At 35.7% G+C, this 18,759-nt stretch overlaps 2 protein-coding genes across 4 annotated transcripts in view; one reads left to right on the top strand and one right to left on the bottom strand.

Annotated features, from left to right (window-relative positions):
• macrod1 (mono-ADP ribosylhydrolase 1) overlaps nucleotides 1-18,759 on the top strand; it is a 206,563-nt gene that overhangs the window by 80,581 nt on the left and 107,223 nt on the right. The window lies entirely within an intron of this gene.
• flrt1b (fibronectin leucine rich transmembrane protein 1b) overlaps nucleotides 1-18,759 on the bottom strand; it is a 49,104-nt gene that overhangs the window by 19,078 nt on the left and 11,267 nt on the right. Inside the window, exon 2 of the mRNA XM_073922230.1 lies at nucleotides 1,855-2,279. The gene's annotated coding sequence lies outside the window, so the exon portion shown is untranslated. The remainder of the gene's footprint in view (nucleotides 1-1,854; nucleotides 2,280-18,759) is intronic.

Raw genomic sequence — 18,759 nt, 5'->3', positions numbered from 1 at the left:
AGTTGACAGGTGCTCACATTGTCTTAACTAATAATCAATACACACAAATCTTTTAAAATCTCAAAAAAGTACTCAAGGGTTTCTTGAACTTTTAAAGCATCCATAGTTTGGGGCTGTCAGATCCCTGCATGACTGATGCACAAAGCACGCTGTAAATTTAGATTGCGAAAAGTTCTGTCTGTAGCTTGCCGCACAGTTTGAAACCTTGTATGTACTGTAGACATGTTGCCTTTTCCTTCCCTCTGTTCTGCATCTCTTTATTGTTTCTCTGTCTTTCACTCAGATGATTCTCTGCTCTGAAGACGGTTTTCATCCTGGCCATCTCCATAACCGCCCACTGTTTTGTCTGTAATCTCATATAATCTCTTCTTATACTCTTCTTTAATCGTACTGCTTTTTTTCTTCTTCTGTATATCCCGCTGATCCTCCTGTGTCAATCCTGCCTTTTCATTCTGCCTAAAGCTCTTTTTGATCCTTCTCTTCAGTCTTTATTTTCCTTCTTTTTTTTGTTTCTACTTCAATTCTGTTGACAGTTATATGTTTTGTATATTCCTGCTGCACTGTCTTTTATTTATCTAGCCACACATGCATTCACTGAGCTGTATGTTGTATTATTGTTTTATATTAGAACAAGAGGTTCAGGAATTGTGCAGTGGGTAGCACAATTGCCTCACAGTAAAAAGGTCGCTTGGTCGAGCCTCGGCTGTGTCTGTTGGCATTTCTGTGTGGAGTTTGCATGTTCTCCCCTTCACGTGGGTTTTCTCCGGGTGCTCCTGGAAGGGCATCTGCTGCGTAAAATATATGCTGGAAAGGTTGGCGGTTCATTCCGCTGTGGTGACCCTAGATTAATACAGGGACTAAGCCAAAAAGAAAATAAATGAATGAATATTTATTAAAAATGTCTGTTTTTAAATGGTACTTGACCAGGATTTTTAAATCTTACAAATACCACAAGTACCTAAATACAGGATGCGAATTACAGGGGGATTTGTGGGTGACTGACCCCCCAAATTAATGCTTAATCCCTCTTGAAAGATGTGAAAACATGTATGGGGGGGTCAGTCATCTAAAAAATTAAGAGATAGTCTGCTCTGATCGGCATCTGAAATGCTAATATTACTTATTTAATAATAGATTATATAAATATACACCTGACTACCCCTATAATGGAATATGCCATTGTAAATGCATAATCGCGTCCATTAATGTAAGCCGATAGACATGTGTTCACAAAACTCTTGTCTTGTAAAATAGGTGTTTGTTTCTACGTATAGCCTAATAGTAATATAAAATTAGATGCAAAGTTTGTATAGTTTGACCTACAGTGACCTCTGAAATAGCTGTGTTTTTTAGGGATTGACTGGCAAAAAAACAGGCAGACACAGCAGCTAAATAAGCACTTTAGGTGGAGATGACAATGAAAACAAATCGGTTTATGATTTATTGTTGGCTTTTAATTCATTGGTAAAATATTTTAATAAAATGTCTGTTTTTAAATCTTACAAATGCCACAAATACCTAAATACAGGGTGCGAATTAAAGGGGTGTTCGTGGGCGACTGACCCCAAAAATTAATGCTTAATTCCTCTTGAAGGATGTGAAAACATGTATGGACATATTTAAGCAGGTTTCTCCTGAAATAATATTAGAACCAAGCCTTAAATTGAGATACTCTATATAATTGTTACCATTGTATTCTTATTATATATAGATACCTTTATGTTTATAATTTTTTTAAACCTCATTCTTGAATTATTGGTGTAATAAATTATATAAGAAATACTTATTATTGTGGATAAATATAACAAAGGCTGCTGATGTTATGTTAAATCGTAAAAAAATGGTGATTCTTACCATCTAGCAAGTGTCCCACATTGTCGTTTGGCTTGTAGGTCTAGACAGTCACTTGTCCTTTTAAATCAAGACTGGAAATTGATAAAAAAAAGCTTAAGGTCTTTCTTCTTGATTCTCTGCGTCCTTTGACTTTAGTGACCAACAAAAATGGCAGCCCTTTATTGTAGGATTCCTATGAATTGTAGGCACTGAAATAAGCATAACGTCAAGCATAAAAACCCCCGGGATTTTTTTTCCAGTGTCAATCAATAGAAGCAGGCAAAATGTTCAGCACTTTCCTCCAGCAAGAGTACATCCGAGACGATGACGTGTTTTCAAGTTGTAGTGTGTCCATCAAAGCTGACATCATGTTGATTGTGTTTTCGTGAATGAAGATTGATGGAACGTTGAGACGTTGTAACCCTTCATCTTAGAGACCGTGTAACCTGTAAAGAAAACATTTTCTGTGAATCAGAGTGCAGGGAAAAGACTTGATATTCGCAGGGTGTCATTTTCTCTTTAAAACTGGATGGAAAAAAGGACTGTATTTCAAAGAATATCAACTCTGAAAATGGTAAAGTCAAGTTCAGTGTGCAGAATTAAGTGGAAAATCTCTTTTACAGAGTGCTCAAAGCCATAGCCAGACCCCAAAAATGCAAAAATCAACACACGCATTTTGTGAAAAACTGGGTCACATTGTTGACAAGACTGAGGAAGGGCAGAAAATCATGGGTAAGGACCCATCTTTCCCAATTCCATTTTTTGACCCTTTATAGGGCACTCTGACTCACTGGAAAAGCCCTAGAGGTTATTACTAGACATTCTTTTAAAGGTGCAGTATGTAAGATTGACACCCAGTGGTTGAATTAGGTATTGCAGTTCAAATACAAAACACTTTTTCCACATGGCCACCCTTTCAATGATTCTATGCAAATGCATGTTGCCAGACTGCCGACTCTCTAACATGATCCAGCATGCCTGACTATTGAGCCAACACCATAACAATCTGCTCAGCTAATGTTTACATTTGTCATAGTTGCATTATTTGCTAATCAAAAACCAAATAGTGAGGATTATTATAACTCTAAATCTGCATCTCATTTCGCAGGCTGCTGCTATCCTGCAGTGGTCGCATTCGTATATGTAGTAGAAGCCTAGAAATCGGAAGTGCGTTGCTCAAGTGTTGAAACCAGAGTGTTGAAATATAAATAGGTAAACTGGCAGTGTTACTGGGGGTTATTAAATTTTTTAAAAGGTGCAGAATATACAATGTGGCACCCAGTGGTTGAATTCGGTATTGCAGTTCAAATACAAAACACTTTTTCACCTGGCTCCTTATTTAATGACTCCAAACAAATGCAGGTTGCCAGATTGACGGCTCCAACATGAGCGAGCATGCCAGACTATTGAGCCAACACCAAAACAACCTGCTCAGCTAATATTTACGTTTGTAATAGTTACATTATTTGCTAATAAAAACACACCTAATGTGGATTTTTATAACTCTGAATCTGTATCTCATTTCGGAGGCTGCTGCTATCATGCAGAGGTCACAATTATATATATATATATATATATATATATATATATATATATATATATATATATATATATATATATAGAAGTAGTCTACAAATCTGAAGTGCATTTTTTAACCAAGGCAACTCAGAGTGTTGAAATATAATTGGGTGAACTGGCTGTGTTACTGGGGGTTATTACAACTTTTTTTTTAAAGGTGCAGTATGTATGATTGACACCCAGTGGCTGAATTAGGGATTACAGTTCAAATACAAAACACTTTTTTTACCTGGCCCCTCCTTTGATGACTCCATGCAAATGCAGATTGCCAGATTGACGACACTAACACGATTGAGCATGTCTGACTATCGAGCCAACACCATGACAACCTGCTCAGCTGTTTGTAATAGTTATATTATTTGCTAATTAAAAACCACCTAATGTGGATTTTGGAGGCTGCTGTTGTCCTGCAGAGGTCACATTTGTATATGTTGTAGTAGCCTTCAAAATTGAAGTGTGTTTTCAACCAAAACAACCCGGAGTGCTGAAATATAATTTGGTAAACTGGCAGTAGGCTGGTTATAGAGACCAATACAAAGACATACATTCTGACATGGAACGCACATTTTCAAAGGAGAATGATTGACTTTAGTATGGTTTTTCTGATAAACAGATATGTATACTTAGCATATTTCGTAAATATCTGTATACAGCCTTTAACTATTATTATTTTTCGATTTATATATAAGGAATTGAAGGTTTTAGTGTTTCTTTAATGTGTTATTGTTTATCTACAACATTGTGAATCATGGATTATGAGTGCTTAATGAAGCAAGTAATGATATGAAAATGTATTAGTAATGTTTTGGAGTGTCAGAATTTATTGTATTAGTTAACGAAGATGTGAATGAGTGAATGATAATAGTTTAAATGTTATTTTTCTGTACAATGGACATAATGCATTTACAGGTGGAGGAAATACTCTTTGTGTTGTTAACTATACTGAAACAAAAATAAAATTGTTTTAACTATTGAGTAATCATCTACTTAATAGAGTAATGTGATTGACTGTGGAATAAGAGGGTGGAGTGAGAAGATTGTGTCACGCACTGAGGAAGGCAGTGTGTCGAAACGTCTGTGTTTTGTATCTCCTAAGAATATAAAATACAGCTATATAAATTATTTAATAAATATTTAACAAGTGTGAATTATCATCCTCTGAATGATATTTTTAACAAGATTAACGCACCAATATTTTAAAAAACAACTAGCGTGCACTGCTGACTTCATTACTGAACTCTATTCATTTAGTGTAATCAGTGTCAATGTTATCGATGTTACCTTGTTCTTCACCCGAGTTAACTTTTTAGGAATCCATTTTTTGCTTTTTATTTTTTCTGGACTTCATTGTGATTTACAAATGTTAGAAATCAAAGTCATATTCATTTCCACACATATAATGTGATCATGAAGCTTAGTCCTAAAAACATATTTGATTTTCATGATTAATTCTTTTTTTTTTTCACATTATTCTCTTTAAAGTTCATGTGAACCTGGAAGTTGCTGATTAATTTTTCACCTAAATAACCACAATGTATGCCATCAAGATATATATTTTAAAATATAACATTTAAAAAAAATAAAACAATAAACAACATTTCCCATGGACTTTAAAATTAAAACAAAACAAAAAAAAAACACCTTCAAATGCTACAGATCATGTTTATATTCATATTATTTCCTCTTCAAAGAACTTTGAGTGCTTAGAAAAGTGCTACATAAATTAAACAAAATGTTATGGTAATTCACTTAATTCAATTTAGGTTTATTTATACTGTATAGACCTTTTCACAATAGTTATTGTTTCAAAGCAGCTTTACAAATGGTGCATATTATTGCATTACAATTAAAATAAGAAAAGTTAGGGTTATTAGATACCATAACTTTATTAGTTACCAATAACTAGCTAACTAGTAAATCATTACTAATAGCTTTTAATAGTTAAATTTATTATATATGAAGATAGTTTACCTGCAGTTATGTAGTATATAGGTAATGCCTATTGGCCCGTTTCCACTGAGTGGTTCGATACGGTATGGTTTAGTATGCTTTTATGGCAGTTTCCACTGTCAAAAAATACCCACTTTTTAATATTATTAACAAGATTAACGCAACAATATTTTTAAAAACAGCTAGCGTGCAGTGCTAACTTCATTACTGAATTCTATTTATTTAGTGAAATCAATGTCAATGTTATCGATTTTAAGAAAAGTTAGGGTTATTAGATACCATAACTTTATTAGTTACCAATAACTAACTAACTAGTAAATAATTACTAATAGCTTTTAATAGTTACATTTATTATATATGAAGATAGTTAACCTGCAGTTATGTGGTATATAGGTGATGCCTATTGGCCCGTTTCCACTGAGTGGTACGGTATAGTTGAGTATGCTTTTATGGCAGTTTCCACTGTCAAAAGATACCAAAAAGCAAACCATACCGTACCACTTTTCAATATTATTAACAAGATTAACGCAGCAATATTTTAAAAAACAGCTAGCGTGCAGTGCTAACTTCATTACTGAATTTATTTAGTGTTATCGATGTTACCGTGTTCTTCACCCGAGTTAACTTTTTGGGAATCAATTTTTTGCTTTTTGTTTTTCTGGACTTCATTGTGATTTACATATGTTAGAAATAAAAAGCATATCTATTTCCACACATATAATGTGATGTGTTTTATGGCAGTTTCCACTGTAAAAAGATACCAAAAAGCAAACCGCACCGTACCACTTTTCGATATTATTAACAAGATTAACGCAGCAATATTTTAAAAACAGCTAGCGTGCAGTTCCGACTTTATTACCGTACCACTTTTCGAGTACTCTTTCGGCAGGGTACCTAGCACAACAAAAGGGTACCAAAAGGTAGAGCAAGTCGTAAAGCTGAACACTATTGGTTATACGCGTACACAAGCAGGAGAATGAGAACATAGAAAGCGCCATTTTTAAATACACAGCTGAGACAATACACCGTAATAATATATACATATGATAACAAGCCAAGGTCGACCCAAGCTTAAACAAACCTTGTCGTCATCTTGATGAACAGCCACAAACCAAAGAAGAAGAGCAGAATCTACCCTGTGCACCGTAGTTGTTTACAAGGCCGTCTTAAGCACGAGCGGTTTCGCTTTCTCGAGTCCACTCGCCACTCATCTATATTTGAAATAACAAACTTCTTGAGCTGATGATAATAACGTGCGCGAGGTTATCGAAGTGTTTCTGAAAAGTCCAAATGCTAGAGTGAAGCGCCAAAAACAAAAACAAGGAGAATAAAAGGAGAAGCCGGAAAAAACATGAACAAACCGCCATGTTTAATTATTATCATCACTTTTTGGACTATTATGAACTTGGAATGACAGAATCACTTTCAAACAAGAGGTTACATGTGCTGAGAAACATTAAAGATGCAGATTAGAGGTTACTCTGGGCTATTTGTTGCGTGTTGTTTTTGAATACACACTAAAAGTATGCTGTGTGTAGTTCTTCTGTAACATATCAGAGAGCATAAGGGGCTGTATGTGTTCATATATATTAAATTTTTTTATTTATTTTAGAGAACTGCAGAAATTACAGCAGGCTATCATTGATCTGCAGTTATAATCAAATCCTGTTCATAGAAAAGTTAGTAATAAATAAAAGTATTTATGTGTATAAAGCATCTGGGTTGTGAAAAGTGCTTCTATGATATGTGAACGACCCTTACAGAATTACTTTGACATTTCCTCGAGCGAGAATGACGTCGACTAAAACTTTCTGTCGTTTACCACGTCCACCATTGGTACTCTTTTGGCAGTGGAAATGCAAGCCTGATAAAGGTGACCCGTAACGTACCACTCAGTGGAAACGGGCCATATGTGTGCATGTTCATGCTTGAAGATGTGATATACTATTACTGTGCCATTCATTCACACAAAGATTTGACAATCAAATAGTCTTATTGTGGTTTAATATTCCCATACACTAGTCCACATCGCAGTTTGATTAGGTGTACAGCACTAATTTTGATGCATCCATCCAGAATTTGCCAAATTCAGTGACATATTGCACATTATACAGTAAATTACATTTTAATTACTGGATTTCCGCATCGTCAGGCAGACCAAGACTTTTTCATGCCAGATTCCTAAAAGCAATTAAATTTTTTTAAGGTGAGTCTGAAATAATCCACAGTGCTTCTAAAATATATATATATATATATATATATATATATATATATATATAGAATTTAGCTATGAGTGTTTGTTGTTTATGTTTACTAAAACCGCTGCCTTGGGACCGAACCTCTGAACCAGCAACTGTTTGCTCTCTTTGTATCACAGTGTGCTGAATCTGTTTAAAATCCCAGGCCTGGCGTGGATGATTTGTGTTTGTGATGTTGAAAGTCTCCTTTGGGTCCCACTGACTCCCAGTCTAATTGCTTTTCCATGTTCCAGTCCGAGATTGGGAGTGATCAAAAACATTATTGCAGAAATTTAATGCGCCGTGTGGACGCAGCAGGCTGGTGAAGATGGATCAGCGGAGGCCCATAGTACCACGTGTGCGAGGATACGGGGAGCATTTCCGAAGCTCGCAGCTGATGTAAAGGGAATTGAGCAGAGGAGGAGTAATAAGGACAAAGCGGGCTAATTAAAATCAATGGACGTATTGGGGAATTTACGCCAATCAATGCTCGGAGATGGTATTCAGGCGAATGTCTAGTGGGTGTAAACCCAGACAAATATACAGCCCGCTGCCCTTCTCCGTTCACCTCTCTCTCTCTCTCACGCATGGTATAATGGGACAGTCACATTAGGGGAGAGATTATGATGGGAGATGATAAGAGGTTATATCGGTGCTGCTGTCATGACCTCCATCCCCAGACGTGCTTGAGTAAATGCTGAAAATGGACAGTAATAATGTTCACCTGGAGTAGGGTGGTGCTCGGGGGTTGTTAATATTGCTGATGGCACAGATGTCCTTAAAGTTATGAGAACGGTGGTGACACATCTGTGATTTTATTTGTATGCCCTTGCATGTTTGCGGGTATGCCTTCGTGGCCGTGCATATGCCTATGAGCCCATGTCAAGGATTTTTACCATCCTGTGCACGTAACCTACCCATCTCTGCCTTTCAATTTCTCATTTGCTGAGCCAGAGAGAGGGAGAATGGAAAAGAGAGAGCGGGGCAGATGGAGGAGTAAAGGAAAGAAGGAAGATTGATGAACCCATTGGAATCAAATTTGGTGGCAGAAATGACTGTCAGGCCCAGTATCCACAACAACACATATTCATAGCGCCGAGAGCTTTGTCTTAGGATCATGAAGGAGCATGAAATCTTAATAGTCCGTCTCGTTGCTCACACAGCTTTGTCATAAAATATTACTCAAGTACATCATGAAATAATTATTCCCCAGCAAATCCAATTCATTATTAATTCACAACCAGCACTGATGAATAACGTTGTTGTATTGGCCGGCTAACAATGTAAACAGCTGGAGAGCTTTGTGTTGCTGTCTAGCCCCTCGCACGTAAGAGCAGTAAACTCGGTTAACATGACATGATTGCTATAGGGCCCTTAGGAATTGTGGTATTTTACTGAACAGTGAGCGACTGTGTGTGACTTTCATTGGGGCCACTGAGATGGACGCCATAGTAGCAGAGCACTGGCCGGAGGGCATACTTGTGTGTCAGGATATTTTTCAGCTCCCATATCAGCACATGGCCGTGAAACCAGCGCTCTATGCCCGCAGGCAACAGTTTTGTAGTGCTGTACTCTTCTAAAAAACGCTGTTCTAGAATGGTAAGTGCTCTAGAATGTTCTACAGTTGTCACATCATATTCTCTCCACATTCGCATTTATTCTCCTTAAAGAACCTGGAAGTTGCTGAGGATTTTATTTCAGTATGTTGATGTACTTGGGGCTTTCTTTTTGTGCATCATTTCCTCATAGCAATCAAATGATATGAGGGGGTGGTTAGGAATATTATGGCTGAATCACTCAAACTGACGTCAACAAAGACTGGAATTCCAGAAAACACAGAGGCAAATGGTCATACTTTGATTGATTTCAGTTGATCAACTTGAAAGGATTAATTGTTCACCTAATGAATAACAATGTAAGCTATAGCATAATATACACTTACTGGCCACTTTATTAGGTACACCTGTTCAACTGCTTGTCAACGCAAGTTTTTAATCAGCCAATCACATGGCAATCACATGGTCAAGATGATCTGCTGCAGTTCAAAGCGAGGGTTAGAATGGGGAAGAAAGGTGATTTAAGTCGGTTGTTCCCAACAGGGGGAGTCCCCTTGTGGGGGACCTTGAAGTCCCCCACGAGGGGGCTTTAGTGAGGGCTATGAGGGGGTCGGGTCATATTTTTTAATAATACGTTTTTGCCATTGGACGATTAGGAGAACGATCATGTTGTCTGAGTAAATTTTATCCTCTGGCTGACCAAAAGATAGACAAATTTGTAACCACAAAAACCACAGAGTCTCATTGATTCACCTTCAGCAGTTAATACTAATAACCCAAGCATACTGGACCCAGGTGAAGAAGCTCTAAACATCGCAGCGCAAGCAACACTGAAAACACGAAATGAAGGAAATACCAAGTTAGTTACCTGAGCTATGGTTTTATTCCATTTTCTCAAAGCAAAGAGTCCCTGACCCAGCCACAGTGTATTATCTGCATCAAAGTTCTTGCTAAGGAATGCATGAGGCGTCCAAATTAATAAGACATTTGCAGACGACTCATCCCCAATACCGCAACCAGCCCAGGGCATTTTTTTTTGAGCGCAAGGCAAAAAAATTAACACACCCAAAATGAGATGAGGGACGTCACAGCTACTGACAAAAAACTTTTAAAAATTTGTCAACTAATTGGCAACTAATATATGGCCGATTTAAAGGCCAAAGGCTTACGTTTCCCATTTACAGATGGCCTACTGATGTTTATCTTTTATATATTTACATTTGACACAGGCTATTTGTGCATGAATATATCTAGATATAGTAATAAACATACTGTTTGTTTGAAAACAACATTTTTTGTCATTCTTACTGCAAACTATTAAGCAATATTATCAATTAATGTTGAGGGGGGCCTTACAATATTTTCCGGCGGAAAAGGGGGTCTCAGCTAAAGAAAGGTTGGGAACCACTGATTTAAGTGTTTTGGAACGTGGCATGGTTGTTGGTGCCAAAGGGGCTGGTCTGAGTATTTCAGAAACTGCTCATCTACTGGGATTTTCACGCACAACCATAGGGTTTACAGAGAATGGTCCGAAAAAGAGAAAATATCCAGTGAGCGACAGTTCTGTTGGCGCAAATGCCTTGTTGTAATCAGAGGTCAGAGGAGAATGGCCAGACTGGTTCGAGTTGATAGAAAGGCAACAGTTACTCAAATACCACTTGTTACAACCGAGGTATGCCTAAGAGCATGTCTGAATGCACAACATGTACAACCTTGAGGCGGATGGGCTACAGCAGCAAAAGACCACACCGGGTGCCACTTCTGTCAACTAAGAACAGGAAACTGAGGCTACAATTGGCACAGGCTCACCAAAATAGGACAATAGAAGTTTGGAAAAACGTTGCCTGATCTGATGAGTCTCAATTTCTCCTGCAACATTTGCATGGTAGGGTCAGAATTTGGCATCAACAACATGAAAGCATGGATTTATCCCGTCTTTTTGTGACCACAGTGTTGGTATCTTCCGATGGCTATTTCCAGCAGGATAACGTGACCTGTCATAAAGCGCAAATCATCTTAAGGTGTACCTAATAAAGTGGCCAGTGAGTGTATATTCATATACAACTTTTCCTTCGCCACAGCGGAATGAACTAAAAGGCTGCAGTCTTGTAGTGCCGTTCCCTTCTAAAAAAAAAAACAAAAAAAACTCTGTTCTAGATTTGCAAGCGCTCTAGAACTGTTCTACAGTTGTCGCATCGGCTGAACGGCAGTTCCGTCTCCTGCTAATGATGCTTCAAAGCTTCTTTTCAGGAAGCGGTCTAATTTATTGCTCAGTCTACTCATCGTAATTACCTACCATTCAGTGAAGAAAGGAAAAAAAATATATAATTGCTACACAGAGATGTTTTGACAGTGGAGTACAAACACCTTGATGAGATGTGCCTAGGTACCGTTCTCGCTTTTTATTTATTTATTTCATTATTATTTTTTTTTTTTTGCAGTCCAGTGATGTCTCAGATCTTTAACTGCCAGTGGCTCTGCAGCGCTGAATAGTGATGTGTGTGTGCGTGTGTGTTTCACTCTCTAAGATCTGATGATAATTAGCTAAAGGTAATCAGGGGTAATTCAGCAACGGGAGTGAAAATGGCAGGAGACGCCGGGATGTGACCAGCCTCTCAACACACACCCACACACTGCAGCCTTTTAGTATGAACAACCAGGAGCAAAGAGAGAGCGGGGAGCAGGGATGAGTGTGTGACAGGGATGCGTGGATGAGCAGTGATGGGAACGCACCTTGTTTTTTTCCCCATGCACACCCCGTTTTCCAGTCTTGTGCGCGTTCTCTATTGGCTTCCGTCCTTTTGGATGTTCACCAGTGCGTTTACTGTAATCTGTGAACCATTAATGCATAAATGCCTATACTGATTTATATCCTTGTTATATTCAGTGTTTGTGCACTGAACAGAGCCAGTGGCTTGTGAATGTGATAAAGATGCACGAAAGTGGCACAGGGTGAGAAAGAGAGAGGCCTGATGCTGTGAATGTGTGTGACGAGCGAACAACATCAAGGCTTATGAGTATTTATACATGCACACAGGCCAACCTCAAACTTGAGGCTTGAATGATTGCATTGGGATGACTGGGACAAGGACGAATAGTGGAAGTCAGATTAAGGCATTCATCATTATGGGTTTTATATTTGACACACAAATCCAAGGCATAGAATTTTTTTTCTGTGCATATGTGTGTGTGTATTTCAGTTTATGTTGGTGAATGAATGACATTCTGCTGTTTTCAATACTCTGTGGCTTCCTTTTATGTCTGATGCCAAGATGCTAGCGTGACGGTACTGTAATTCATAAGGTGCAAAGGAAATGCATGAATGGACTCGAATGCTAACAGAAAGTGGGGAATAAATTAGCTTTATTTACCTATTCTTAATCATGAAAGATGGGTTCAAGTGGATGGTGGCGCATTTGTGTTTGTACATCTGCACCTGCAATGTGCGAATGAGTCCCTGCCGCTCATATAAACCGAGCGCTCGCTGCACATCTCATCTGTCTATAAAAATGTGTTCTAAGCACTCATATGCTGTAAAATCATTTTAATGGACGAGAATTAATGTTCTTGACCCTAGATTTAACAGAGCGTTTTAAGGTCTTTGCTTTGAGAAATATACTCTGGGAGTGAGTTTGTTTTTCATTGTTGTGTGAATGTAGAATACTGCTATATATATATATATATATATATATATATATATATATATATATATATATATATATATATATATATATATATATATATATATATATATGTATATATGTATATATGTATATGTATGTATGTATGTATGTATGTATATATATATGTATATATATATATATATATATATATATATATTTATATATATGTATGTATGTATGTGTGTGTATATATATATATATATATATATATATATATATATATATATATATGTGTATGTATATGTATGTATATATATATATATATTTATATATGTGTATATATATATGTATATATATATATATGTATATATATATATATATATATATGTATGTATATATATATATATATATATATATATATATATATATATATATATATATATATATAATGTACAATATGTTTCCATCCACCTATTTTATGCACATTTTGGATAAATTTTTAGATGAGGATAAAAAAAAATGGTTGATGGAAACACCAAGATGCTCATAAAATTTGAAATGCGCATAACTGAGTATAGGAGTTTTTATTCTATATGAAAAGATGTGCAGAAAAAACTACGATGGAAACGCTTTTACCGGACAAATTCCAGTATGGACATTAAAAAAGTCATGTGATTATGTTATAAGAGATCATTGTAAAACATCTGAAATGTTGTTTTGGTCATTGTAAAACGCCTTTACCATTTCAGTATTAGTGTTATTATATTATTCTCACATACAGAATTGTCAATCATTATTTAAATTTTTTTTATGTATGCTCCGATCGATCTATAATCACATTTAATGACTCGATCGGTACTCGCGATCAGTTTATGAGATCGGCCAGATCAGCAAGTGTTTGTGTTATCTTGCATTTACGCCTTTTTACACTTAAGAACTAAAAGTTCTGTGTTTTTGACAGTATTGCAAGTTTACTAAAATCTGGCTGAAAATATTAGATACATAAAAACTTAAAAATTACATTTTTAACATAAATATTTAATAATATAACTTATAATTTACTTATTACAATAACAGTAGTTTATAGACATATTGCCTTTTAGTAAAGAAGTAATGGATTTATAGATTTACATTTTAACTTCTTATGCATAAACTATGATGGAAACATTTTTACAGACGCAATAAAAAACAATTTTTTTTAGGGATGCTCCGATTAACCAATAGACACATTTAATGACTCGATTAGTACTCACTGATCTGGCCTATCTCATAGTTGGAGATGAGCAAAATATTGAAATGATCTTGCATTTAGGCCATTTTACATATAAGAACTAAAAGTTATGTGTTTTTGACAGTATTGCAAGTTCACTAAAACCTGGCTGAAAATATTATATATATATATATATATATATATATATATATATATATATATATATATATATAWTTTTTTTTTTTTTTTTTCATAAATATTTAATAATATACATAACTTCTTGTAATTCACTTATAACAATAACACTGGTTTATAGGCCTTTTCCTTTTAGTAAAGAAGTGGTGGATTTACAGGTGTGCATTTCTTCTTATGCATCAAATATGCACTCCAGACATTTTCTTGATTGAGACGTTACATTTTTCTTCTATCATTTGCAATGTTTTCAAATTGCATTGTTAGTCTTATAATTTAATTACCCATAAATACTTATAATATACTTATAATAAAGACTTACTATGTGTGTTTAAGGGATTAAATGCAGCAGCCATAACTTATTCTCTTGAGTAAGGAGAGATCTACACTTTAGTGTTAAACTTGGAGGGAAAAAGTGCTTTATGCATTATAAAGCTTAAAGCATCAGAATCGGTATCCAGTATCAGCCGATCACCATGACAAGGAATCAGTACTAAGTATCAGCTGAAAAAATCCTGATCAGAGCATCCCTGGTGATTTTGTTATGAGAGATCATGTGATGATAAAAACGTGTGTAAATAAAAAAAACAGCAGGCTGAGATCATTGTAAAACATCTGAAATGTTGTTTTGGTCATTGTAAAACGCCTTAACCATTTCAGTATTATTATTATTATTATTATTATTATTATATTATTATTAATCACCTCCAGAATTGTCATGCCTTCAAATGCCACCATGTGTTTGTTGCATGTCGGCATTGTCTTCTGAGATGCAAGTCATTTATTAATTAAAGAAAAGATTCATGCAGCTTCTCCTACTGCATCAAATCCCATTTTTACTGTTGATATTTGGCGCCAGTTAATCAGGAAGTGGCGATTTTGTTTTCTTTGACTCGTTGGATAATAAACGCTGCTTTATTCGCAAATTTTTTGTGCAATATTTCATTGTTACACATGAATTTTCATTCATTTTCTTGTTGGCTTAGTCCCTTTATTAATCCGGGGTCGCCACAGCGGAATGAACCGCCAACTTATATAAGTTTTTACGCAGCGGATGCCCTTCCAGCTGCAACCCATCTCTGGGAAACATCCACACACATTCACACACACACTCATACACTACGGACAATTTAGCCTACAATTCACCTGTACCGCATGTCTTTGGACTGTGGGGGAAACCGGAGCACCAGAAGGAAACCCACGCGAAGGCAGGGAGAACATGCAAACTCCACACAGAAACGCCAACTGAGTGGTGGTTCGAACCAGCGACCTTCTTGCTGTGAGTCGACAGCACTACCTACTGCACCACTGCCTAACCCACACATGAATTTAATTCGCATTTTTGAATGGAGACATAGCTAATGAGACATCACCTCATAGATTTAGACATCACATGACCGTCTGTGGCTTTCTTTTACAGATACCTGGCGCTACTCTAAATAGAGGGCATTCAGTTTTATGCAGTGTTTTGCTAGTGAAATAAATTATGCCTTTCCTCACATCTCTCTCTCTCTCTCTCATGCTCCCTAATGAGCAGGTAAATGCGAAGCCACTTTTTAAACCTTTTAGTGCAATTTTCCTCTTTCAAATACTTTTATTTTTTACAGGCAAAGTTTTATTATTGCGTTCTCATTTCTGATATTGCCGTGTATTACGTTTGCTTTCCTTGAGATGAGTATCTCATCAAGGGTGTAAATATATGACAGACATTTGTCATTGTCACTAGTTCCAGCCGTTTTCAGTTCTTCGCTTGCCTTCTAATTTGTTTACATTTGTTTTGTTTTCCCATTTGCGATCCCGATATTTTGGTGCCAATATAATTCACCCTTCCAGCAGGATGAGATAGGCCTTTATTAAAATTATACATGAACGCTGACATATACGTAAATCACTTTCTTACCAGGATACAGTGATGCCTTTCAACAAGCTGCTTTTTCTCTTTCCAATAAAATAAAATTCCTCGCTTGCGTGACCATTTCACTCCTTATTTCTCCTTTGCCCTTTTCTTCTCTGTTTCTTATGCATTCACTTTCTTTGTAAATGATGCAGTCACTGGAAATAAGCAGACAATTTAAGTGCTGGATACTTCAGTGCTCTCTTTCTCTTCAAACACACACACACAATCACATAGGAACAACCAATCATACCTCTTGCTGTCCCTCAGCCAGTACTTATGAACATCAAACACAAACACTCCAAAGCAGAGCATGCAGAGGGGAGGAAAATAATTAAGTTTGTCTGAATTTGACTTAATGTGGGTAAATTTCTCTTATCGGCATTTCACATAACAAGACGGAGCAAAATGTCAGAATAAACAGCCCCCACTGTGTGGTGAACAAAAAGTGCCACTTTTTATATAAAGACAATTCATGCATTTAGGTCAGTGAACAAAGTTGCCCACATGTTCGACAAACCCCTCTCACAGAGCGGAGAGTGAAATGAACCATGTTCAGAAGCGATCTCTACTAAGCTGAGCGGTGTTTGGCTTCCTATGGGAGGCCTGCGCATTTGTTTTGTTTTTTTATAGCTCATTTAGAGCCAAACTGCAAGGCGCCACGCTGTGCGTGAACATGTACACGCATTCTTCCGTTCCTCCAACAATACACTGCATCACTTTAAGTAAGCGAGAGCACAAACATAAAAGTTGTAGCTCTGCCTGAATGGGCCTCTCTGCATGTAAATTATAAATGAGCTGTAATGATTTAACAAGCATGTGTTTGATAAGCTGTGTAATTTCAATGAGGGCTGCAGGGTTTAAATGGACGTGCTTTTAATCAAAGCACAATCTATATGCATGCTTTACATCAGTTGTGACATAAAACGCCAGTCAATTTGTATGTCCGGACGCACTCTATTAACCTGCCACATGCTAAAATTAGCAGCTCTTCAAAATTACTTGGATTATCAAAGCTCGGTTCAGAGCTTGCAGCTGTTTTTTTTTTTTGCGTGGAATAATAAAAATCGATCTATTAAGACTGTTGCAGTCCTCTTTCAGAGCTTGTCAAATTATCTAGAGCCACATTAACTTAATTCATACCGCCTTCGTTTCTTGATTTTTGAGCTATACAGGAAACTCCTTTATATATATATATATATATATATATATATATATATATATATATATATATATATATATATATATATATATATATACAGGTGAATATATATACAGAATTATAGGCCCCCTTTGAATTTTTTTTCTTTTTTAAATATTTCCCAAATTATGTTTAACAGGGCAAATAAATTTTCTTAGTATGTCTGATATTATTTTGTCGTCTGGAGAAATTCTTATTTGTTTCATTTCGACTACAATAAAAGCAGTTATTAATATTTTAAACACCATTTTAAGGACAAAATTATTAGTCCCTTTAAGCTAGTTTTAGCTAGTTAATATAATTAACCTAGTTAAACCTTTAAACGTCACATTAAGCTGTAGAGAAGTATCTTGAAAAATATGTAGTAAAATATTATTAACTGTCATCATGACAAAGACAAAATAAATAAGTTATTAGAAAGGAGTTATTGAAATTATTGCTTAGAAATATGTTGAAAAAAAATCTTCTCTTCATGATACACAGAAATTGAGGAAAAAAAAATAAACGGGGACTAATAATTCTGACTCTACTGTGTGTGTGTGTGTGTGTGTGTATACACACACACACACACACACACATACATACATACATACATACATACATATATATATATGTATATATATATATATATATATATATATATATATATATATATATATATATATATATATATATATATATATATATATGTATAATTGTAATCTGTCTTTTTTTTTTTTTTTTTGGATTCTGCCTTGTTGATTTTCCCATGCTGTCACAAGGAAGGAGTGTGTTTGTGGTTTTCCTTAAACACTATTCTACAGTTGTGCTTCCAATTAACTCAAATGTTGTCAATAGCCAATCAGAAACTTTCAAAACCTTGACACCATCTAAGCTTTATCAGAGGAATATAAATTTTATTGTACATAAACTTGACTTTTAAGAAAAGTTAAACCTATTTCTCAAAAAACATCTCTCTCATTGTTCTGCTTTTAAGCATAACAGAAACTAATTTGATAATCCTAACTTACCTAAAAGAGAAAACGTTTAGTCACATTAACATTTGACTTATTTTTTTAATTGGTTATTTGCCTTTTTATACAGTGTATGTAAACTTCTGGTTTCAACTGGATGTATTTGAAAGTTGTTGAAAACCTTCTAATGCATTATCAGCAGTGATGAGACAGAAGGATGTTATGTCTTGCAAACTCCATTTAAATCTTAAATCTAGTTTTGCTGGTTTAAATTGATTATCATGTTCAACCCATCTTAATATCTTTGCTTGTTTTTCCACTTTCTTCAATTTCCAAAGAGGTCTTTGTCAGGGAATTCATTTTATGCAATTCTGTATGTTGGAAATTTCTATCTTCTTATAATACTTGGAGGGGTAAGTGGATTTGTGATTGTTCAAATTTGCAGGAAACTCTTTGAGGTTCATTTCACCTATATACTTTATTTCAGACACATGCTTTCTTTGAAACAACGCTGTCTTTTCTTGACTGGTTT

The sequence above is a fragment of the Danio rerio genome, chromosome 14, assembly GCF_049306965.1.
Source record: "Danio rerio strain Tuebingen ecotype United States chromosome 14, GRCz12tu, whole genome shotgun sequence".
Classification (NCBI taxonomy): domain Eukaryota; kingdom Metazoa; phylum Chordata; class Actinopteri; order Cypriniformes; family Danionidae; genus Danio; species Danio rerio.
The sequence above is the reverse complement of the archived record's forward strand: the minus strand, read 5'-3'. Positions and strand labels throughout refer to the sequence as shown.